The 24,478-nt window shown below is 38.8% G+C and overlaps 1 protein-coding gene across 33 annotated transcripts in view; it reads left to right on the plus strand.

Moving 5' to 3' along the window:
- Positions 1-24,478, plus strand: part of LOC126044551 (endonuclease domain-containing 1 protein-like) — a 175,487-nt gene that overhangs the window by 58,033 nt on the left and 92,976 nt on the right. For 24 of the 33 annotated variants that reach the window (XR_007507707.1, XM_049814349.1, XM_049814377.1 and 21 more), the window contains one exon: positions 4,981-5,035. The gene's annotated coding sequence lies outside the window, so the exon portion shown is untranslated. Of the gene's footprint in view, positions 1-4,980; positions 5,036-8,375; positions 8,442-15,758; positions 15,908-24,478 lie in introns of all 33 variants that reach the window. The other 9 variants (XM_049814368.1, XM_049814382.1, XM_049814365.1 and 6 more) reach the window with 4 other exon arrangements.

Raw genomic sequence — 24,478 nt, forward strand, 5'->3', positions numbered from 1 at the left:
GTTAGTGGTGGTAGTTTATTGGTAGCAACTCCAGATCCCAATTAATTGGGATTGCAGCTGACTTTAGCTACTAAGTGTATGATCTCTCGAGGAGATACTCAAAGGAGTAAGAGGATATGTGGAGACCCGAGGGTTAACAAAGCATCTAGAATAAAAGCACAGGAGAAAAGGAAAAGCAAAGTAGAGAGCTGTGTGTCATGTTCCTACGTTAAGTCATTTGAAAAGTAGAAACAAGAACACACAATTCAAAATTAATATAAAATATATCAGATAGGGTTAATATAAAATCTAAGGTATGAAGAGATGGATAACTAGCATTAACAGATAACATGAAAAGACCTTGTAAATACATCGAAAGTTGGAGGAAGTCAAGGGAAAATGCGGGCCTCATTCTTACCAGAGTGATGATAATAAATAAGACCACACTGAATAAATGGCTGAGCATAATTGTATTTAACCATGGGTCTTTTGAAGGAACCAAAAACCTTTTGGACATGCTGGGGAAATAATTTGGTAATTAATAACTCTCATTTGAAAATGGAGCGTATTTTGATTTTTCCAATCGGAGAGCAGTATGGGCTCTGGCATTTTAATTTAAAACAGTATGCATGGACATGCTAACTGACAGAGTCAGAGCCAAATTTACTCAGAAAGTTGAAAGTTTAAAAACTAAGAATTCACAAGTGTTTAAATAAGTATATTTATGTTTACTGCAGTGTATTGAACCGATTTAGGTAAGGCCAAATTGCTGTGTCTGACACAAACGGGTTGTGTAGCAAAAAAGATCAGTGTATGGGCAAATGTGGAGTGAAAAGTCATGGTCTGAAACAAACCTGCTGTTTCCTAGCTAAGTCTGATTTCTAAACCCAGCTTTTTTTTCATATAAAAGTTAAAATAAGTTTCATTTTCTTGTAGAAGCAGAGAGAACTGTTTCAAAAAGAATGATTCTGAACTAAGAAGAGAAGGGCATGGATGGCTCTGGGTACTGGGACATTGTAATTCATCTTGTTAAACTGGTAGCACAGTCCCTGGCACAGTTCTAGCCTGTGCCTACCAGCAACTCTTCCAGACGGTGCTTGATGGTGCAGGGACCGGTTCTGACAGACAGCTGGGATGCGGCTGTCCTGTTCTGGGACTAGGAAAGTAGCCTGACCATATGGGTACCAGCTGCTTCTGTGGCTAATCTGTGGTCCAGAGGACAGTCCATAACCTGGTTTGTGGATTAGGTAGCTGTTGCTCTGAAGTCAGGAGTTGCTAAGATTTCTGATCCCAGATGGGTTACTCCAGCTTGGTGTACAGCGCTTTCTTCTGGGAATGAGAGACAATCAAAGTTCTGCTCTTAAGACTGTGGGTTTTTGGGGGGGCTTTGGGGTTTTTTTAATTATTATTTTATTTCTTTGTGGCCAGCAACCTAGTACCCATTGCCAAGAACTGGGTTTGAAAGTTCAGTTCCCTTCCAAACACATACACTAACCGTAAAGCGTGAAATAGGGATATTTTGTTGTTGTTGTTGTTGTGGTTTATGACCTTTTTGCACTCCCATAGAGGTATTCAGCAGCAAGAGGGGACTCTCACCCCAAATACTTAGGCACCTGAATAAGGCAGGCTGAATTCACTCTGTAGGTTTGCTGGTTTATGTTCATTCTTAAGGAGAAGCAGTAGAAGTTATTTGTCCTGTTTGTTGTCCTAAGAATCGATCTGTATGGAGTTCTTCCTGGAACTGAAAAAAGGAATCCAGTTATATTCAATAGTAAGAGCCATCCATGTTGGTTGGTGTGGTGGTCAGTCATGCTCGGTGTTTCTGTCCTGCATACGTGGATAACTTTCCTAGGGGCAGGTGGCTGCCTGCACGCAGGGATGGGGTTAATGTTTACAGCTTCTAGTAAAATGAGGTGAGCAGGACCCTCATGCTGACTTCTGTGAAGGTGTTTGGGGAAGCAGTAAATGTTTCATTGATCGAGTATTTGGGAACATTAATTATATTCAGGGTAGAGCTGGGTCCTTGATTTAACTTTTCTCGTGAGTTCAGTGGAAGGAAGAAGCTCATGGTAAGTCCAGGAATAGCCCATGTGTCAAGAGAGGAAGACATACAACAAATCTTTTTATGTATGGGGCTCCCATCTGTATGTCTTTAGGGCTGTTTACCACCTATAAGTGAGGGCTGAGCTGTTCTGACAGAGCATGCTGTGCGTTTTTGTGTCTATGGACCGTAGTCTGAGATTTCTCACTCTGTTCCCTTGGGAAAATGTGCCGCTATCAAATCGGCAGTTACCTTTTACCAGCACTACACATTCCTAAAATGAAAGATTCAGTTAGTGGGTCATTTTAACAACAAAATTATAATCTTTTCCAAAGGCTTCATGCAAATCTGATGTTCCTGCAAGTGCTACATACTCAAGTGGAACGATATATTTTCTTCTGAGAGCAAGAGATCCAATTTCTATGCCATTTTATGAGAAAGATTTGTTACTGGCTGTTCATCAAACATTGAGAGCACTGCAGAGAAGGAGGGGGGGGGAAGTAGTAGCAGAAGACGTTTTAGTAGTTAAGTACTTCTCTTGCAGAAGAATTGTTTCCAGGACAACAAGGTTGATGATGAAGTTACAAAGTGTGGATGTTTCCTTTCCTCTTCCTTTATTTGTTGTTAATCAGTAAGGTAGGAAGACCTCTCTTTGTACTTGAGTCGTTTTCAGAAAGTTGTATTACATCAGTTATTTTTAGTCTACACTAGCTTGTCCATGTGGCTCTTTTTAGCTATTTAGGAGATAATCCGGTAGGTAAGAAATCGTATTTGTGTTGTTTTTTGTTCAGATCACATGGTATCTAAACAAATTACGATCTGGACTTACAATAGCACTGTCTGGGTGTTTTTGTTTTTTAAAGAAACAAAACAACAGGTTTGTGCTTTAAATTTCAAGCTCATCTCGCTGGTTGGATTTGAGTTTCTTTTAACTGAACAGAATTTTCCTCTGTTGGTATAATACATATTTTTTGTGTATACTAATGATATACTGTCATGCAAATGAATTTGGAATAAATTAAAGGAAATAATTTTCCCCTAGAGTATATTCAGCTGTAAGACTCCATTGTGAGATCTATTTTCAACTGGAGTTTGGAATTTGGAATAAGAAGCCACTGAATTAAATGTAGTTGCCAATTTTAAAGGGGCATAGCTAGCATAAAATCACACGCATCTCCAAAATATGTTGATCTATTTAAAATCTGGAGGAGTATGATGAAATCTGTACTTGTGTGGTTTTCCTTTGTATATTTGATTGTACTCTGAGTTTAATTTTTTCTGGATTGTTTTTTTCCTTCACAACATTTTGAGAAAAGAAATGTCATTTTTTTTAAAACCACAAATATTGGCTGTTCATTTTAGAGGCAAGCACAACAAAAACAGTGGCCAGGTCATTAGTGAAAAACACACTTCATAAAGCTCTATTGTTGTTTGCTAAATTAAATAGCTTGAAGTTTAACGGTGTTCCTTTTAAAGGAATGAAATGATTTCATAGCCCCTAATGATACATGTATTTATTTCATATTGAGATTTTAGAAGTTTAGTTGATTAAGATTCAGAAAACACTTCTTACTCGTAATTGGTTGAGTTAAATTGTTTCCTTTGTATTGCATTGGTCTTTTTCTGATGCTGAAGGTTGGATACCACATGCTAAGATCAATATGTGGTCGCTGTTTTGAACAATTAATAGTTTTAGTCTTTGGATGTATTTTTCCATCCAATTCTACAGCACACTTATGAATACCATACTTCCTTTATTGATTTAGGAGAAAACGGTATGACATGGCGTGAAAACTAACACGCTCAGGTGCCTGTGATGATTACTGCACCTTCTCTGTATCTCACGGCTCTCTAGGTTGTTGGAAAGGGAAATTAAGCAGGTTGGCAAATCCATGTTGGCATTTACTTGTTGCTTTGTTATCTCCTCCTGACTGTAAACCGTAGCCAGAGTCAGGATTCTTTCTGACTGGTGCCTTCCTCTTTCCATCTTTTTTTTTTTTTTTTTTCTTTTTCTTTCCCCTCCCTTGCAAATTACTGTTTTCAGCAGAACAAGAACAGTGCTAACCTTGAGTGATGAGATGTCTCTGTACTTCATTTTCCAGTACGTCCCCTGTTATTTAGTTATTCCATTATCTGGAGCATACTAGTTCTTTATGGAGGTTTGAATAGTTCTTCCAGGTCACTACTTGGCATAGTAAGGGAATGAGGAAGTTTTTGCTGCTTCTGCTAAAGGTTTACTAATTATGTGGCTAAATAGAGAATGTAGCATTAGAGCATTCTTTTTAAGGACAATACTCTCATAATTCTACTTAGTAGATTTTTTTGGATTTGTTTTTTTTGATTGCTTGCCTTTTTGTTTTAAACTTCAAAATGCTTTACAAACAATAATGAAACCCCAGTAAGGACTGGATATACTTTCTCTGTTTTTACAGATTTGAATCCAAAGCACAGAGCAGGACATAATAGCCAACCCATTTGTATTCAATGGCCACTGAAGTATCTTGGGGTGCCTGAAACATAGGGCTAGCAGATACGACCCAAGACCAAGGGAAAGTCATTGCCTTTCTGAAGTAGGTGCTGGAAGGCGACAAGGAACAGTCATAGAGTCTAACTACATACCTGTCTTTGGGCAGTTAAATCCTTCTTTACATTTCTTCACTTTCTCTATGGCTATGAGGAATTTCTTTGGTAAACTCTGCAGTAGAATTTGGAATTCTTCAGTGTTATGCTCAAATCACAAGGCAGTCTCCACAGTTCATCTTGATAGAGCAGTTTCATGTAACAGAAATACTCTGGCAATCAAAATCAGAGAAACAGAAATGAACGATGGAAATATTTTACCGGTGCTGACTAAAAGCAAACAGTAAGCTTCAAGCATTAATTAACGATAAAATGAGAAACTTGAGTTCAAGCAAATACTTTTTTTTTTTTTAACAGAATTTGTCTTTTCTTTGTTGCAGTGCAGAAGAAGAAATGGTGACTGAGTTGTACAAGTGAACCAGGACAATCCAAAAAGTAAGTCAAGGAAGAATGTTCATTTTCCTCTTCTGTAATACTATAGGCCAATTGTTCTCCAAGACATCCATTTAATTAAAAAGGCAACTAGTCTTCCTCATTTCTTTGATTGTGAGTGTAGCATATGCAGTTTGTAGAGCCGTTCTTAGTTCCCTGGTTTCAAGCTGTGTGGTTCAAGGTGAGTTGCATTAGGTAGATAATTTCTCTCCCTTTCTCATCACTGTGCAAGGCATAAAAAAGTTCAAGATTGTGTCATGTAATTGCATATTACTGTTGTTGTAGCAGTGATGGTCCAAGGATGCGGAGAGGAGGCATTTGTAGGGAAAGATTTTATCTCTTCTTAGAGTGTTTCTGATAAAATTTGAAGAATCGGATGAACCTGCAGGAACACAAGAAAGGCTGGAAAGGGTTTTTGGGCTCCAGAGCTTGTTAGTATTCTCTCTAATACCAGTTGGTTTAAGAAAAGCTTTAACCTTATTTTAAAGCTGCTGTATTTTTGGATGAGTATTTTTGAATATATTAAAACCATTTACTTGAGAGTACTGTATGTATTTATGGTTTAGCACAGGAGTTTTTTTCCATTTTGGTCAAGAAAGCAGGATGTTTTTCAGTGGTATTATAGATAGCAAGCCTTACAGATCATCTTTCTGATTCACTTGTAGGAGACAATGGCAAATTTTAAGGATAGATGCTTTTAACTGTCTTAAACAGAGCATGTACTGTGTGGTAACAACATCTACATTGCAGTTGTAATAACAAAACCTAAGATTATTCTGAATTTGGTTTCACACCGGCTAACAAGTGGACTCATTAAAAGACTGTGTGAAGTTTTCTATGTATTGTTGACTCAAATTTAAAATATCTGTAAGTCTGCAAAATGTGTCGCGGCTTGCTTACTAAGGGATGAGTATGTTCTTAACACACAGGTTTTGAAATTATTGTCCAGTTTGTCAAACAGCCTTTGTGTGGTACTTTATTTATAATTTTTCTATTACTTATATGAATGTCATTTTAATTTATACCTGTGTTTCTTTTTTTGTCTGAGAAGTTTAAGTAATTCTACAGACTTGCTTTTTATAGACACTTTCTATTAAAAAAAAAAAAAAAAGTCATACAACATGTGTCAGGCATATGCAATTCCTTCAGCATCATGTTTTCCACACTGATTTAATAGCTATTGAGTCTCCTCAAATATTCTTGTTTCCAAGACCTGTTTTATGGTAATAAATCTTCTTGGCTGTAAAACTCTTGAAATGATTCAGTAGGACAATTGTTTCCTTAGCACACTCCCTCAGAGATAATAGTTAGAAATGGAAAAGTCCTTAACCAGGTCAGCTTTTTCCCTGCAACACATGTAGTCAGTGCTGGAAGTGATAATCAATGAAATCACCAACGTTTGTTCTGGCAAACTGCTATTGTCCGGTGTTCCCTACTATCCTGATTTCTCTCTTGGTAATTTACAGAAAGTTTTCTATTAGAGTGTCATGCTAAACTACATTGAGAAATGCCTAGCCAGGTAAAGAATAAAAGCTGTGGCGTCATGTAATGCCAGCTCTTCATTAAAAAAAAAAAAAGAAAAAAAAAGTCTGTCTTAAAATTCATATCAAAAACATGAATAAAATGATCAAAGACTTAACTTCCCTATCCATTTGCACATGAGGCTAGGGGATGGTGCAGTGTGCACACAAAGTTTTTTGGCATAAACAATGGTACAATAAGAAAAGATTCATCCAGTCTAGTTGTTTACACCTTCCTTCTATACAGTGAGTGCCATTTGTAGTTGTTGGGTTCTTAAGGCATACGTAAACTGCAGCAACCGTGAGCTACTTCAGTATTTGGTCCGTTGTGTTACCAGCTTGTATTCCTTTGGGTTTGTCATCAGACTGCCTTTCAGAAACTGCAGGACCACATGCAGGACAACTCCAAAATGAATGGTGTGGTCCTTGAGGTAGATTGTAATATAATGAATGGTCAGGCATGCGAGGGTGATTAAGTTGTGATTCCTGGTCTGTTGACCTCTGGAGGGTGGCCACACATTATATAATCTGTGTGGTTTTCTGACAACTGGAAAAGGCTGTTAAAATTGGGCATTGTTCACTGGGAGCAGGTAGGAAAGGATTTCTGCCAAGAGCCCGTAAGGAGTTCTGTGTATTAGGTTTCCAAGGCAATCCATTAGGTGGTTCATCTGGAACATCATGTGTGCAAGGGAAAGGGAGATGTGTTTTTGCCAAAACTTTCTGCACAGCTGGAGCTCCAGGTAAAAACACCAGGTTATACTGGGAGAGACGGAATCTGTTGATCTTACAATTTATAACTTTCTGAAATACTGTTGTTTTCTTTCTTTGATGTTTTTCTATTGGTCATCTAGGTTGTTCTACACCGAGGGAAGTGTAAGTTCTGGGGTTAGTTCTTCCATGGACATTTCCTTTAAAATAGCAGGCTCTGGGATCTGACATTCTCTTTCCTACCTCAGGATAGGAAATAATGCTTTGCAGTTCCCCCAGATTTATAGCAGATTAGTGTATAAAATCTGCTCTTACCTTTGTTTTGGAAAAGGGAACCTTGTATTCTTACTGGCCTTACCAGCCAAACAAAGATACTTCCATTTAAACTGTGCATTTTAATCAGATGCTTTTACTGCAAGGCATAAACCTTAGGGTTTTCAACATTGTACCTTAAAGTGATCCAAAATAGCTTTTGTTATATTCATAGATACTGCTAGTCATGTTAGAGAATAACCTCTGCACTTAAAAGGTGGGCTAAAAGATTACTTCTGCTCTGTAGGATCTTGACAAGGGTACATTGTGTCATATCAGCATATTCCTTCCAGTTAATATCTTACAGAAGAAAAGGTAATATTGGGGACCATTTTACATATGTGTGTGTGCATGCACACAGATGTTTTAGGGTTGGTAGAAGTATTTGCTGCCATAGTCCTGTCTGAATTGTTGGTTGGTTGTTGTGTGAAGATGGAGGATGGTCCAATAAATGGACCAGATGATGACAAGCTTTTTATTGTCAGTTGAAGATCTGCTAACTCATGTACCTTCCACAAAGTCACTTTTGTCAGTTGTGTTTGTCAGTCATGCCTGTGAAGTGAGGGCACCATATCTACTTCAGATTTCGGATGCAATGATACATATTACTATTTTGACTCTTCAGCAGTAAAAGCCTAATATCTGACCTCATGAGACGGCCCACTCCTTGCGCATGTGTGACCAAACAGGTGTCATGAAGCACATTGCCATTCAGTCTGGTGGCTGAGGGAGGTGAGTGATGAGGAAGGTTTGAAGAGAAAAGCACAGGCAGCAACAGTAAAGAAAGCCATTTTTCTCTTCAGGTATCTGTTTTCTTCTGAGAAGGTCCACTAACATGTATGGCATGAAAGGAGACAGACCACAAAGAGGTCAGTGTTATTGGATGTGTGTGAAGTAGCCATTAACACAGGCAGTGGGTATTCAAAAAGAAACTCTCTGTTTGACAGTGCTGTCTTCTAGATGACTTAGAAACATAAAAACACAACTTATTTTTAAAAGAGCACTTTTAATTTTTGTCAGTTATGAAAGTACCTGTAAGTTCAATGTGTGCTTTGCAAAGAGAGGAGCATGCTAAGGCTAGTTATCAGATTTCCATTTTATGAGTTGTATCTGTGGTATGATGGCTTCATACACAGAACTCTGGCACCACCATTAACACTGAGAAATTTTTGTGTGCTTTGTAGGAGCACTCCTTTTGTGCCACATGAATAGGAGCTGTGTGCTGGAGCGATATGTGTTGCTCACTGCACTTCATTGGGCTAAACGATGGGCTATCGGTCAGTCTTGGATTCTCTCTCTGCAGCCATATTCTAGGGTGCAGGAAGCCCCAGGGAGCAGGACTCTTCTATCTTCTTTTTCCCCCTTTCCCATAGTAATACAGCTGCTAAAGCAACTTTTTTGCAACTGAAAAAAAAAAGAGGTGATGTCTCAACCTGGAAAATGTGCATCTGTATTCACAAGAGCTGGCTTTATACATTCCCAAGCTAAGTGGTAAATAGCATGTGTTCTTGCTTTTCTCACCTGTGCTCTCTCTGTTAATCAGACTTTGTGTGATACTCCAAAGCTGCAGTTTTCTGAAGACTTCCAATGTTTGAAATTGGAAGACACCTAGCAGCAAAACCTTCTAATTTTTTTTCTTTTTTCAATTTGCTCATAAAGCAAGATAAAAGCACTTGCTTTCAGATCTTTTTAGATATCTAAGATCCAGAGTTTATCCAGAAATTCACCTTTTCACCTGTTGGCAAGACGAAAAAGTAAATTTAGAGATCATTTAGTTGTCTACCTTGCAGTGGTGAATTCTCCTAGGCAAATAAATCTGCAGACAGACACACACAGAGTAACGGAGGAATGCAGGATCTTAAATGCACCGTTTCTACCTGTATCAGTTGCAGCCATGTTTGTCTCTTGGTGCTGAAAGAGTGAGCATCAGGCAGAGGATGGGGTACTCGTCTTTTTAAACCTCTTTCTGTGGAAATGCTAGGTAGGTGAAAAAATATCTTGTTGATTGTATAAATACTTGTGCATTGGTAATCCTTTTTCCTAACATGGAACTCTGAGAATAACAACTCATTATTAGACATTATTGAGATTTTATTTTTCCCTAACTGAGGCTAGTTTCTATAGCTCAGGGGTGGGAGCCTATATCCTAAAGGTTACATATGACTCACAACTGTTTCATATAGCCTACTACCACATTATTTATTCACATTAATATAGAACAGTACTGACAATGTTTATTAACATATGGACATGGCTTGCTAAATGTTTAAAAGCCTTGGCTCTTGGCTAGAAAAAAAAAATTCTCTGATGTTGCTGTGAACTGCTCTGATGTGCTGTATCACAACCCATTTTCACTTGCAAAGAAACCAAGTGTTTGTGAGTAGCCTTAGTCATCAAGTCCCACCTGTGTATAAGCCAGCATGCGATGGACAGAGATAAGTCACTGCTCCTAACATTCCCTCTTCTGAGGGATGGAGGCAGTACAGCCCATTCACTTCCAGCTTGGAAATCACAGCCTTCTTGAGCCTGCAGTTTTATGTATCTTATTTATATCACACAGTTCCATTTGCTTTAGGCTTTGAGTCTTGCATGAAGGTAGTGGGGGGAAAAAAAATGTAACTTCATATGAAAAGAAAAAAAAAGATTTTATTCTTTAAAACATGGAGTCATTACAGATACGTGAAGTGATGAACATGGCTGAAATACACTTCTTTCTAGTCTTTCAGCACCTCTTCTATGAGACTGAAGTCTGTCTTGTCTTCTGTAGAAGAAATGCTTCTTCCCTTTTCCCCCTTCATCCTGGCTGCTGTGTTGTCATGAGACATGCCCTTTCTTCACTGAATATCCTTCTTAGTTCACCGGCCTGGAGAACTAGACTAACTGCTCACACTGGAAAATGACAGCCAGCTTTGTCAGCCTTCCAGGAGGAGAGCTGTTTGTCCCTTTTCGTAGGGTGATTGCTATGTGAGTGGTCAGTGTGGATGGTCCTCTGGGTTTCTTCCACTGGTATTCCACTGTCTGCAGTGTCTTATAATCCTTCTGGATGGGGCAAGCTCTGGATGAGACTGAAGTTGTCTGAGGCAGATGGTTTTCTCCATATGGAACGAGCCTCCCAGTGACAGAACAAGGTAGAAAAGAGGAAGGAAGAGAGAGGAAATTCACATTGGTGGATATATCTGTCACAAATAATCACGGAGATTTCCAGTCTGTTTTACGAGTTTAGATGTATATCAGTACCTTCCGTGTAATGTAAGTGTTTAAATACCCAAGATGGCTTTGAAAATAGAGTACTTAATGTTGCCTTGCATACAAACAACTATCCAATTTGAAGCTTGCTTTAAGAAATTATGGGTGTTGTTACTCTTAACTTTGATGGGGGAGATGAGCTTTAAGGAGAGCACTTGGGGTGTAAAGGTACCGTGACAGGTATACAGCAGAGCAAGGACCAGAACCCACGGATGTTTTCAAAAGCTCTGTGGCCAACAAAGGCACCAGAAGCCATGTCATACACTCTTCAGTGTGGTAGGCTCTGCCCAGTCTATTTAGTGTCGTTGGAAAACCAGATATATTAGTCTGAGCAAAGCACAGTGCAGATGGCGCGCATACTACCTCTGATACCCAATCTAGCTCATTTACAGCTAGCTGTCTCTGGATGCTACTGTATTAAGCTATGTAAATTCTCAAGAGGCATGCCACCCACTGCTCTACTTGTAAGTGCAAAGCTGTCTGCGTCTAAGCTACAGAATGCATGTGTAAGAAAAGTAAATTTGTTGTTAAAGGGATGCTCTTAAAAATTGTCTTCATCCTTATCGTTCCCTTCAGAAGTGTAACATTATGTGGTGGGTTTGTCAGCATTTGGATATTTGTTTGTTTCATCTCTGCTGGCAGTAAAGTGTATATACAGCTGATACATAATAATACATAAACACATAAAAATACATAATACTGATAATACATAAAACACACTATGCATCATATTATTGCAGGAAATCAGAGCATCTTAAAGATATACATTGAGTAGCATCTGAACACTTTCAATTTTCCTACAGTTTCCAAGCAGTATTTTCTCTCCTCATAAGATCGAGTGCTAGTTCAAAACTGTATTGAGTATGTCCATTTGAAAAAGAATTTGCCTTTAGATTAAAATTTAAGACTTTTTTTTTCTCTTTTCTAAATCTCTTTTATATTGTATGTGTATAGAGGAAGAGATAATGGGTGAGATGATACCACGTCAGAAAAAAATCTATGGATATGGAGCTCAGAATTAACACTTAAAACTATGTGGAAAACCTTGTTGTAGTGCAAAATAAGATAGAGGGTTTTTTTTAATTAAAAGGGTAATAGGACACAGACATGGAGCTTGGATATCCATATTCTGTTTGTACTTCTCATCTGTTGCGTAAGCTTGGACAAGATGCTTTGCATTTTGTTGCTTCATTTCTCCTGTCAGAGATGTGTATGTTTTACTTGCCATTGGTAAAGCACTTCAAAATCTTGAATTAGTATTATTATGGACTTCTATAAGCTTACTTAAAATCCTTTTCCTCCTCACTCATGCCTTCCCAAAGAGAAGAATAAATAGAAATTTTTTTTCCCAAATGGTATTGATTGACTGATACTCTGCAGCTGCTTAAAGTAGGATTTAACTGATCCTTTCTTTTGTCCAAACATCCACTGAACAGCTTCAAATCCAGAGTACTGTTGGGTACATTGCGTCTCTTAATTCTGTTACGGGCATGGTCTGGCAAGAATTATTTCCTTGTTCATTTTACTTAGCAGGCTGGAGTTTCAAAACCTCCTGGTGTAACAGACCTTTGTAGAATGCTTTGCATTAACATTGGCTGATCTTACACATCAATCAGCTAGAGCTTGGAGCATCATGTATGGGTGGCTTATCTATAGCCTGATGATGACAGAAACACAGTTTGTATCACTGGAAAGCACACTGTCCGGCTGTTAATGGACTCTGCATCATCATCATCGGGTCCTGTGGCACAGCACTTCAGCAGCATTCCTGAACGCATAATCACCTTCTGGCCCTCAGCCGTGAAGGGCTGATGTACCCATACCAAACCGCCGTCACCCAGCAGCAATGGACGGTGTCGTGTGGCACAGCAAGTATGAATCTCTGTGCAAAGAGTTCTCATGCTGAGATGCTGCTACTGTTGCGAATGCAAGAAGTGAATTCAGGCAGGCATTAAACTCTGTGGATGCAGTGGTTAACCAGGAAAATGCATCCTTCTTGCATAGCCAAGAGTTGCAGAAATAGTTTAGTTCAGTGGAGTTAAATCACCACGCTTAAAAGAAACAACTCTCCAATGAAACATCTTTGCTTAGAAACAGCCTGACACACTGATGTGCAGCTTTGCATTCTCCGTTAACGTTACCAGCATCCTGGCAAGGATCCCACATACAGAGCTGAGGAAGTAAATAGTATAAAAGCAGAACTGTTTGGGCTTTTTGTTCTGCACTGATCTGTCAGCCTTGCCGCAACTGTACTGCGACAGAGCATCTATATTCCACATCTAGAAACACAGAGAGAGTGTACTCCTGAAGGATGCCTACAGAGCGTCACTGTCTTTCAGTTCAGGGCTGTTAAAAGCCCTGCAGTATGTATACAAGCTAGCTGTAATTTATTTTAATTAAATACAATAGCTACATACATATGGTAGGAGGGATAAGACAGGGATTCCCCACCTCAAGTTTGTTGTCTTGATGTTTGGATTTCTTTGCTATTGTCTTCCCTCTCACAGATTTGTGCAGAGATGTCTCATCCATTCACTCCTGTGCTGTTAGCAATAGCATCTGTCTTTTGAAATACAACACATTTTCTTAAACTTAGTCTGTTGTTGAGAAGCCATTCTTGTTGTATGGTAGTGGAGGCATCCCTGTCCTTCCTGACACACGCACCTATACAGGATTTATTGTAATTAGAGAGCTACAGGAAGCAGAATCCCTATCCTGTGGGAGCCTTCTCATATCTGATTTTTATTTTTTAAATTAGGGAGCTTGGAGTATCCACCCTAGGGCTGGCAGGCAGCCTGGCAGGAAGCTGGACAGACTGGCCTGCTGGCCAATCTTGTTGCCTTTTATAGAGCATTTTGGTAAAATAGGCACATTTCCATGACAATCAGTGTTTTGCTGTGTAAAACTTGTTATGTTTGGGAGGTTTTTGAGCGACTCTAGTTTTAGACTACAACTTGTGACTTTTGGGGAATTGTTGACTAATTTTAGTAGTTACTGTAGATGATTTTGTGAGAAGAGGTGGTGCTTCTATGGAAGAAAATCCTCTTGGAAGGATGTTCTTCAGCTGGTATGATGAATATCACTGTTCAGGCAGGTGAGTTAGCTGGCAGGAACCTATTGTTCCCCATCCATAAGCCTTGCATAACAACAGCTGTTCCCAATCAAAATGTTTACAAATGTTTTCTGTTTTCTTAGAATGGCTTGCCTTGGGGGAATCCAAACCATGCAGGACCCAAATCTCCCACCTTTTTTAGTAGTGCAAAGTGCTAAGGTAATAGCAGTTGGTGGGGAAGTACAACCTGGGAGAAGTGACAGAAGCCTTTAGGTCTGGAGGACAGCGTGTAACTGCACTCCATCTGCACAACTGTGCCTGGTGCTTAGTCAGGACATAGCTGTGCTGCTGTTTCACAGATGTCTTGCAGCTAGAGCATGGCACTGTAGCATATGTTTTTGAAGCAGGCTGCATTGTCTCATTAAATCATGCTAGTGCTACTCTGGGCTTGACTCTTTAGGCAGTCCAGTTCAACCTCCTGCTCAGAGTAAGACTGATTTAGAATTTACGTCGAGCTGCTGAGGGCCTTTACTACTTGAAAATCTTCCAAGAACAGAGTTGATAACCTTTCTGTTCCCATCTTCCAGTGTTTTCATAGTGAAGGTGTTTCTTTTTCCTTAGGTCTAACCAGAATTTGCCTTATTCCATGTCATTACTGTTGCTGCTTACCGTTTGTCCGTGTGCTCATGAGAGGAGTCTGGCTGTATTTTCTCAGTAACGCATGTAGGTAAGCAGAGGGCTGATGAAGGGGTTTGGCTAATAACTAGCATTCCGTGTGAGTTTGCAAGCTGGATCCAGGTATCTTCTTTGGATCACTCTTCCTCTCTTGGGCCATGGAAGTGCTAGAAAGAAGCTGAACTTGCATTCTCAAGACACAGTGCTGCTATTGAACGATGTTGACATTTTCTGGACGTCTTTCGCATCTGATGTAAACCCCCTCAAATCCACTGGCACAACAGAACCAGGTGTCTAGCACTTTAGACAGATCAGACTGATCTTGAACATATTTTCTCTTTTAGTCCTCTTCAATAAATGAATCTGCCTCCTTGGAAGATTCTTTGCATTATGAAGCATTTTGAGGTTGTGAGTTTACAATGAATCGCAAATTAGCAGTTCAGTGAAAATAATTTCAAATAAAATAATACTTTGTTTACTTAAGTAGGTGCTGCTTTCAGAGGAGACGTGAATGTAACTTTGATTCTCAGAAGCAGCTCATGTCGTAGTGGCCTTTGAGTATGTCCGTAGAATGGATTTGATGTTTATACAGACATTATGAATGGTCTGTATAATTTTGAATGAGCCGCTCTGAAATGGAATGCCATCCTTTAGGGAAGTATATATTTGAAAATACAAAAGACTTCATATGGTTTGTTGTTAGCTGTTGGAGCTCCAGTATTTGCACAGTCGCTATGTAAAATCTGCTTGTGTAAATCCCATCAGAGGGGAACCTAGACAATAACTAAGTGCACCAGTAAAAGGAATGAAGGGGGTAGCTTTCCCATCATGTAATTAGTTTGAACAGGTTTGGTGGTTCTTGTGTACACATAGTGCAACTTCACAGGAGCCCATCCAGATTCACAACAGGTAAGTAGTTCCTCAGAAATCAAAGGAGGTATAATCTTATAAAACTTGCATAATAGGAAAGTTTGTCCTTTGTATCCAGAAGCTAAACTGGTTAAAGCAAACATCTAATACTGACTTGATTTCTGAGTCTGGCTTTGAGTGTGAAACTTATCTCTAGCAAAATGAAACATACCTTTTTTTAAAACATATTTAGCTTCTTCCTCAAAAAAAATATGTACACCATGTGCTCCTGCCTTAGCAAAAGGTAACTATTTTAACTCAAGCATTTTGTGCTTAACTCTTTTCTCCCTGTTTTCTGCTCCAGTCCTCAAGATGCATAGAGAACTAGAGGTCTGGTAACATGGCTGTTGCTTAAATAAAACTACAGTGAGATTCAAGAGTTTACAGCCTACAGGAGTCAACTCTGCAAACTGCTTTTTCCATACCCATGAAGCATGAGTCAGATTTTGCAAAGTGAGTCAAATCTATCCTCAGATTCATTTGAAGACACTGTAATGGATATATAGTCTGAAGCAGTATTATGCATAGAAATGGCTTATTAAACTAATTTGGTTTGCAGTATTCCCTCTGAGTGGGAAGCGGGGATAGGGTGGACAGAAGTGAGGGGGAACCATAGAAGGAATGGCAGTTCAGGTGTACCTCAGTCCCCAGAAACAGCAGGTAGTCCTGCAGTATGGAGGTTACAGAAAGATTATCTTTAATTCACCGCTCTTGTTGGAGTTTGCCAAGGCCTGAGAGGTGGTTAACGTAAATATGCTTACTCTTGGTGATGCAGCTAAACTGTGGTCTTCAGCCTGACAGCACCACTTAAATGACGATGAGAGTTGTCCCTGGACTTGCAGAAGACTGACGAAGCCTGCTTGGCTCAACCTTTGACATGTGTGTTGGGGATCCAGTCATAAGCCCTCTCCCACAAGAAGGGCAGTATCTTCCTAATACCTTCCTGGAAAGAAATCCTTTTCCCTTTGCTTTGCATTCTTCCCCTTTATCTTCACCTGGCCAGTGTTCCTATGCATAAAGCTGTCTTCCAAGGTCAAATATGCTGGAGCTGCAACCCTTTACCAGGATATGACTCCTGCATGTTTTGCTGGCTGTGTCATGCAGAAACACTCCCTTTCCTCTGGAGGAATTATATGACAATTAAACTTTGAGGCACAGTCACCTTCCAAGTCTCAGTTTCTTCTCTCTTTCCGTGTTTAACCCTCCCTCTGAGAAATCTCTCTTTTGATTGTGAATTTTGACCAGGAAACTAATTTGATGGCTCCATTCTTAAGCGTCGGTCTTTGACTGGCTGCAGTCAACATCCTAATATTGTGCTCAGAAGAGTGACTAATACCTCCTGTCTGGCGTACATCTTGAATGAACCAGTAGACAGGCATGCGTTTATTTCTCATATTCCTGTGTGTAATCAACCTAGAAAGAATTTTTTAGATTTGCTTTTCTTCCGCAATTTTTGGTGGGGACCCTGAGGAAATGAATGATGGAATTCAAATGTTCAAAGAACATCTTTGCCATTTCTTATTTGTGGTACAAAGGCAGGTTGGCAGCATCAGTTATATGGTTCCCTGACGGATACACACAATCCCTTGTAGGTCTCTGGCTGCTTTCAATTCTTTCCATAACTCAAAACAGCTCTGAGTTGTCTTCACTCTGAATGAAGAACATCATGTTTTTAGAAATATATTGGTTTTAGATTATTCAGATCTTTATTATCTTTTTTAAAGGGTTTTGATTTATAAGAAGATGATTGTGGAAGACTGGGATTCTGGACTCCAGCAGCAGTCATGTCACTTGTTTTGGTTTTTTTCTCTAGTTCAATTTCTTCCAGAGTTTTGTGAAACATACAGCATTTGAAAGGTGCTGAACAAAAAATAAAACAAAAAAAACAAACCACCAAATATTTTTAATAAGCCAAAAGTATTAGTATATTTGTGCAGAATGAGATGGTTGGTTACCTTGTGTATCAGTACTGCTGTTTTTCACATGTTCTGCCAGAATCCTTAGGGATGACCTGAAGCACAGCTCATTGCATCTCCAGCGAGTGTTCCTGACTGTCCTGGGTAACACATAATGTTGCACGGAGATGGGTTGTGCTCTTACCTGCAGCCATGTTGTTCAGGGACATGGCATCTTTGCATACAACTTGTGTTCTTCAGAACTGCTTAAGTTTGTACTCCATACTCTTCTTAATCCTTTTCTGTTTAGTCCACTTGACTTCCATCTATGTGAATATGTGACTCCACTACCCTTTTTCATCTCCAGTCTGCCAGTAACTTTTGAGTTAATTAGCAAGAGACTGAGAGCAACAGGTTTGAGATTTTTTTCATGCCAAGATCTCTTTTTGGGAAACTCTGCATTCCAGTTGGAGAAAGTAGCTTTTGCCTAAGGGAATTTAGAAGTTTGCTTCACTGTCATGCTGACCTGCAAAGCTGTTTCTTTCTGATGTTCATGTAAATTTTTAGTCCTAAGGAATTTAACAAGATTTACCATAGGCAGTTGCCTCTCTTTGACAGCTGCTCAAAAATACAGTTTAAAGTAAGCCTGTAATTTTTGGCACCTGTAGCTGAGTAAAATAAACTCAATCCTGATAACAGCTCACTCGCCAGTAATCTAGTCACTGTTGTATGAATGCAAAGTCTCCCAGAAGGTGTTTTGTATACATGAATGCTATATCCTATTCACTGCATATGCCTAAGGATGCTTGAGTTACTCCAGTGAAGACAGGTTTATAAATCAGCACTCACTTTTGTTCAGGATTTCTCAAACAGAACCACTTCCTGGACAGTATGATAAACACTTTTTTTTATTATTATTTTTATCTTGTTTTGAATCTTTCTTGGGGTTGCTGCCACACATGCTAGAGACAGATTTGACGGTTGAAGTGCAGGAAAATACTGAGGATCTTGTATTTAAAGACTATCAAAAACCACTTCATGGACCACTAGCTGTATTTTCAACTACATACATTATTGCTCAGCTGTTTACATGGAGCATGTCCTGTGTTCTCTTCAGACTGTGCCATACTGTTCAGACAACACAAAATTATGTGATAATTGGCTTTTTAACATTTTATTTTTTTATTCAATGCCAGTGTCATAATTGGATCTGTGTGTCATTTTTAAACATACCAATAAAATTACATTCTATGGAAACACTTGACAGTACCACAAAAATCCATGTATAAAATTCACCTTGATGATTTGTAGTTTGCTGCTGTGGTGTGTGAAATACAGATGAGGCTTCCGACTCCAGCCTAATAAAATGAATTGCCATTATGGTTCTACTGTCTGCACACATAATGTGTGTGTTTTACCAAGTGTTTGTCAAAAGGGAGTAGAGTCCTTCAATATTTAAAAGAGGGCATCATATTAAGAGTGAGCTTGTACCACAAAGTCTTTTTTTCTCTCCCCTTTTCCATTTTTAGGTCAGATGATTCAGGTTTTCCTCGGTGCTTTTAACCTTTTGCCATCTGAGCAAGCTACTCAAGGGGACAGCTGTGCTTTGAGGCCATCGGTGAAAAAAAAATGCCGCCTCTGCTAGGATAGTTCTGTTTCACTATCTTCCATAACGTGTGCTCTTAGTTTCTTATCCCTTTTGTTACTTCCAGTTTTTCCTTGGCACTCAGGTAGCATCCTAGTAAAAATTCCTCTTCAGTATTTATTTCACCTCTAACACTTTCCTTTCTTGGTGTAAAAGTCCATGCATGACAGAAGAAAAATTGCCTGTAGCTCATCTAATACACCAGCTTTTCATGGAAGTGGAGACTTAATTGCTGGCAACAGAGCAAAAACCAGAGCATTACTGTTTCTCATTCTCATTTGAACAAAAATTTCCATACCTTCCTGGATGTTATATCCTTGTATTTTGTTCCCCAAATAATAAAGTGATTGTACACTTTCATTAACTTCCTTTATGAAATGCAAGAGAGGATTTCCAGTGCACTTGTGGACTGTCCTGCCTTTTAAGTTTTTACGATAGTTTTTTAAAACATAGGAGTGTGTAGATCAGCAATGGGTAGCTGGATTGTTTGGAGACAGAGTGATAGAGGAGGGGGGCAGAAATGTATTTAAAAATGCCCTACGAATACATCCTGCGGTTCTTGCCCAGTACAGAAATTCTGCATTGAACAGACCTGAAACCAGTGCTGTGTTTGAAAAGCAGAGACTAAATTCTGATTTAAAAATGGCTTTATGTCTTTATGGAGACTAAATATTTTATTCTGTTTTGAAAGGAATAAATCTGTCAAAAGCAACAGTTATAAGAGATCTACATTGATGTAAATGAAAGCTGAATTTGGCCCTTCTTGTTCTGTGCCTTTTAGTCACGTGATAATCTTTCCATAAATCATGCACTTGAAAGGTTTTCTTGCTTCCTGCTTTTACCAATCAGATCATACAAAATGCAGATGAACTGAGCTTCTGGTTAATTAAGTATAAGCAGAACACCCCTCTAATTCCCCTTTTGTCACATCAGCCCTGTTTCCCCCATTTGAAAACAAGATAGCAAGAATGACAAACTTTGACTAATACAGTGGAGTTTTTTTGGTCTCCTCCCTTTCTTACTCTGACCTGTACTTTGCTTTCGTTATAAAGTGAACATAGAAATTACCCTGTGGGAGTGGTGAAACTGCAGCAGAGAAACAAAAACTATTTGGATTCATCCGAAAGCTATTCATTCGCTTGCTCTTCTTTTTCTTAACGGCTCGAAGCGTGCAGTTTGTCTTGTTCTGACTACGTATCTTTCAGCAAGAATGGAGGTAATTCTTTGTATGTCTCTTTCCTTTTAATAGTGCTTTAATTTTATCAGAAAAGGTGTTTATATTTTTATCATAATCTATTATTTTAGCTACTTTAAATGTGTATATAGTTGCCTGGTGGGCATGTCTGTTGATCTCAGCAAGCTCTTTTTCCAGTAACTTTTTGGGAGGGTGTGGGGGGCGGTGGTGTAGAGGAATGGGGTTTTAGATTCAGATCCAGGTTATACAGGTGAAAATGACAACTCTCTCCACAGGAGGTTGCAAAGATGCTTCCAGCAGAAATCAGCGTATTTGCAGCCAAAATTTAGTCTATAATGGGTTTTTGTTTTAATCATCTGCATATACCGAGATTAACATCTCTCTGTACTGTTGGTATCGCCAGTACTTTTTGTGTTGGGGGAAGTACGTTACTGTAAACTGATGAGCAAGTTCTTGTTGCTGTTTTCTCTGGTGGGATAAGATATTTTTAGTAAGTTGTTTCAGAAGTGTAGGACTTCCAACTACTTTTATTGTTAATTTGCTGCAAACTGAAAATGCAGGATGGGTAGCATTTAATTCTGAGAGGGTTGTACTTGCAACGCAAGTGTTACTGGTTCCTGGCTGCAAGTGCAGGTTGTTACAGTTATGAGACGAGTGGTACGGTAATGGCGAAAGAAAAGTTTTGTTTGGCTGGTGGCTGAAGCAGCAGCGTTAAGAATGCCTCTTAAATATCGCAAAGTAATTTTATGCTCCTTATGCCTTCTCAAGGTTTTTGCATGGAGGGAGGAAGGAAGGACAAACGGAAATCCTTTAGATTTGGCGCATATTACCTTAGATAGACACTTCTGGAAGTCTTCCAAAAATCTTTTCTTGGGTATATTTCTGTATTCCTCACGTGAAATATTCCCAGAGCATTAATCCTAGCAAGTCTTCGGTCTTGCTTGCTCAGTGCCTGCAAAGAGGCTGTGTGTGTCTGCAAGGGTAAGAGGAAGCAGTGGCTTTATGGGAAAGGGCAAGGTAACGAGGTTTAAAGAGACACCAAGAAAGAAGGATCCTCTGGTTATGCATCCTGGTTTTTAAAAACGTTACTAGATGCTTAATAATATATGTAAGTATGGCTTCTAATGTTTACATCAGTTTTCATGGTTGAAATATAGGTCAGTTTGCTTCTGAAAATGTAGATTTTCTGAAGTGCTCAGTGAAAGCTGTGTTTGTCAGTCTTTAGTACTTTCAAGAACAGTAGTCAACTGTATTGAGCAGGGCAGATTTACATCAGAACGTTTAAGTTAAAATTACAGTTCTCTCTCTGTGATCTTGAGCATGACATTGCATTTTTCTGTGCTGCAATTTCCCATCTGGAAAATTTGGATTAATAATACCTGCTTCTCTCTTTCTTTACACTATGTGAATGAAATTTAATTCATTTTTTACTGCTGTTGTATTAAACATACTCTGTAAGAATTGAGAATTGCTACAGCTAGGAATTCTTCCAAGTGACTGTAAAGATTTCATAAACAATACGTGATTAGTTACAATTAATGGTTCAACTGTATTTCTATAGCAGCTCATGCCAATACTCCCTAGTTGTTTCTGTTGAGTTGCAAGCCAATTAGACCCTAAAACTAGGCTGGTTGAAGAGCAAGAAGAGTTTACATGCAGGATAGTCATTACCATCAGCTAAATAAGATCTCTCTTTTTTTTTCTTTTTTTTTTTTTTTTTCCCCGATTAAAATTGTGGAGCAATACATTGCTGTGTATTCTTGCATTTCTGCTGTTCTGTTAATTCAGAAAATTCAGTTAAATGAGCAACCAGTTGTCCAATGTCAGTAGGACTCTGACACCTTCAGTGACCAACCCAAGATAAAAAAAATCTTACAAATATATTTGCTATCATGGCACTTGTGTTCAATGATTACCTGCATTTTTTTCTGTGAGTATTTCTCTGGACTTAACAAATAACTTAGCTATTTAAAGGCTGGATTTCAGTCTCTTTGCTCAAAAGTTGTAAATGTGCTATCATATATTTACTAGCTATAAGAAGCTGACTAAGTAGGGATGCAGTGTAGTGTAGGTAAACAATATTGTCTCTTCTTACTCCATTTTGGTTGTTTTTTTAAGTAGCGAGTGAAATGTTTTTCAAATATTTGTATTTTTGCCATCAATTTCCAAGTGATTAAGGCAGGAAAGATTGTCCTCATGTATGTCGAAAAAGTGGATGTGAGAAGAGCAGACAGAGTTTTCTTCTCCAGTCTTTCTCCATGGCTTGCTAGGTCATGCCTGGTACATACTTTTGTGCCTGTTGTCAGTAAAACGAAGTTAATATTTGGAATTGTTCACAGGATCAGAAATTCTTTAGTGAATCTGAACCCTTATGAAAGCATGAGACGGAAACTTTGTAAAAATTTGTGCCAGTGGTTTAGATCAGCTTTTATAACTGAAATAAAATTTTGCGATGATGAGTTTGCACATACATGCAACTAAAGAACCTACCTCTTTTTTGTCCTTTCTTTCAACTCTCTTTTTAACCACAGCACACATCAAAGTATTACCAAAAGACTGAGTGTAGGAATTTATATTTGGAGATCATTATCCATAGATGACTTCATGTTTGTTCCAGTCTTCCCTATTTTCAGGTTCTGAAACACTTTTGTAACTTTTTCCATTCACGTCCGTGCTTTGAATCAAAGCCATTTTGAAAAAGAAAATTATTTTGAATTCTTAAAGCTTCCAAAATTTACCTTCAGCTTTAACAAAACTCTATTGCTACAGCCTTTTTTCCCTAAACTACAGAACATAGCAAATGAAAATAAATAGAAGCTGGCATGTTTCTTCTTGTGCAGTTTTATTGGTGTGCATGTTTGTTCATTTGTCTGTTAACTTGTAGAATTCCATGATCTTACAAAGTGGTTTGCGGTTTGGTTTGAATTGGTGAGACTTTCCTATTTTTTCACATTTTAACCATTACTGACATTTTAATGCAATAGAAACAACGTGGCAGAGGAGCCACAGTTTAGTGTTCAGTTTGTTTTTGTTTTTTTAAATAGCCATTAGATGTTATGGTGTCCTGTGTCACTGCTTTTAGAAGATTTTGAAGTTACTTGATGGATTTTTGAGCGTATTTTAATGAAGCATTTCAGAGGCACATACATTTGTATTTGCATGCCCAGTTGTCAAAAGCTTGCTAACAAATGGGGTGACAGACATATCCCCAAAAGTGTATTTTATACACAGCTGTAATAAGGGTAGCTACAGCACTTGCTGATCTTTATGTGTAATATCTGGGTTGCTCCTTTCAAGAGTTTACCCCTTACCTGCAGTTGCACAGTTACACATAGCGTCTTTTTCTTGCTTTGTATTCAAATCGAGGAGAGTTTGGCTGGTATCCTAAGCGTGGGTTTGAGCAGCAACATGTTGAACTGGGTATGATCAGACCTCTGTGACTGCTGGAATGTGGATTTGACCATGGTGGCATATTGACAGCTGTATTTTCTTTTAAAAAGCAGCATTGCGTGCTGTACATGCTGTAAAAGCAATACCACTCTGAAGCAAGAGGTCACATTGATCTACACCAGAGTTCACCAGTACTGAGACTTTTACTGAGGTCACTAATGAAGTGAAACAACCTTTCCAGCATTTGCTTTTCCTATTCGTGGTGCCAGTGGAGGAGCTGGGAACGGCCTCCTGGAGTTTTCAGGGAAACTCATTGTTCGCGTAAACCCTGAGAAGGAATTTCCCTTCCTTCTTGGCCTGCTAGGTATGCAGTGAACCATAGAGTTTGTTTTAGCTACATACCATCTGCATTTTATTTTTGTTTTGTTTACTGACTTTCCACCCGCGTATGTACTTCTTTAGAGTATTGGTATATTGTTGTATATTCCACCTTTGTCAACAGCCTGGGTTTTGCTGCTCTGAGCAGTCTCACGTTATGCAAGTTATCGGTGTTTGGAACAGAGCTAGTGAAGGAAAAAACAAGGAAATTCGTGGAAATTTTACCTGTATTGTATCTTCAAGAGAATGGGCATTGAGCACTTTGATTGTTTTAGGGCTGCTGCTGTTTGTCTGGCATATGTGAGGTTATGTACTTTGTACTTGCTAGCACTGTGTACTAGGACCTGCAGTCCTTGGAGTGCATTGCTCTCAGGAGGATGAAAGTGGCTTGCTTCTTCTCTATTGGCATCTGTTTTTTCTTTTTCTTTTTTTTTTTTTTTTTTCTCCCTACCTCTTTGAACAGCCAATTTCTTGCTTGCTGGAAGAATTATTTCTTCCTGAGATGATTTTACCCTCGAAAA

The sequence above is a fragment of the Accipiter gentilis genome, chromosome 11 (assembly GCF_929443795.1).
Source record: "Accipiter gentilis chromosome 11, bAccGen1.1, whole genome shotgun sequence".
Lineage (NCBI taxonomy): Eukaryota > Metazoa > Chordata > Aves > Accipitriformes > Accipitridae > Astur > Astur gentilis.